Raw genomic sequence first — 917 nt, 5'->3', positions numbered from 1 at the left:
TAGGCACCTCAGCCACTAGCAGAGGGTGGGGTGGGGGGGTGGGGAGTCACAACCTCTATCCACCGAAGTATTAAATGATATTTATTATGATATAATCAGTGGATGGACAAAAAACTCCATCCTCTACGGCCTTGGCTCCTAAGCCAAAGTCGTATTTGATCATTTGAGGACTCCTAGGGGTCGTGATAGTTCTTCTTATTCTTGTATTGAGATGCAATCTTTAAGAAGGGAAAATCAAGAACTACATACTTAAGTTGCCTCAATGGATCAAAAGATGAATGAGTGGATGGCGGCTGAGTGGTAGCGAGCTGAGGATGATCAGAAGCGAAAATAGGATCATGATGCTCTCATGGCTCATATGCGAGCGTTCGTAGATCATTTGCCCCCGCCACCACAGGAGACTCAGGATCCATCAGATCATGATGATTAGTTTTTTTTTTTTTGAGGTTTGTTCAATCATAACTTAAAAAAAAAAATTTATCATACATAACTCATGCAAAATATATTTATTATGTTTTGATAATTTACTAGATTAATATTTAAATTTTGTATTGCTATATGTTTTAGGAGTCCATGTCTATGATCATCATTTACTCATGATGACTATCCAAGTATTATATATATATATATATATATATATATATATATATATATATATATATATATATATATATATATATACATATATATATATATATATATATATATTTGATTTTCTACAAAATTTTCTATTGCAATTCTAGATATGGATATACTATTTGGATTATGAATGGATATCCAAGTACCTCTATCCACCGAAGTACTAAATTATATTTATTATGATATAATCAGTGGATGGACAAAAAAACTCCACCCTCTACGGCCTTGACTCCTAAGCCAAAGTCGTATTTGATCATTTGAGGACTCCTAGGGGTCGT

This window comes from Zingiber officinale, chromosome 5A (genome assembly GCF_018446385.1).
Source record: "Zingiber officinale cultivar Zhangliang chromosome 5A, Zo_v1.1, whole genome shotgun sequence".
NCBI lineage: Eukaryota > Viridiplantae > Streptophyta > Magnoliopsida > Zingiberales > Zingiberaceae > Zingiber > Zingiber officinale.
The sequence above is the reverse complement of the archived record's forward strand: the minus strand, read 5'-3'. Positions refer to the sequence as shown.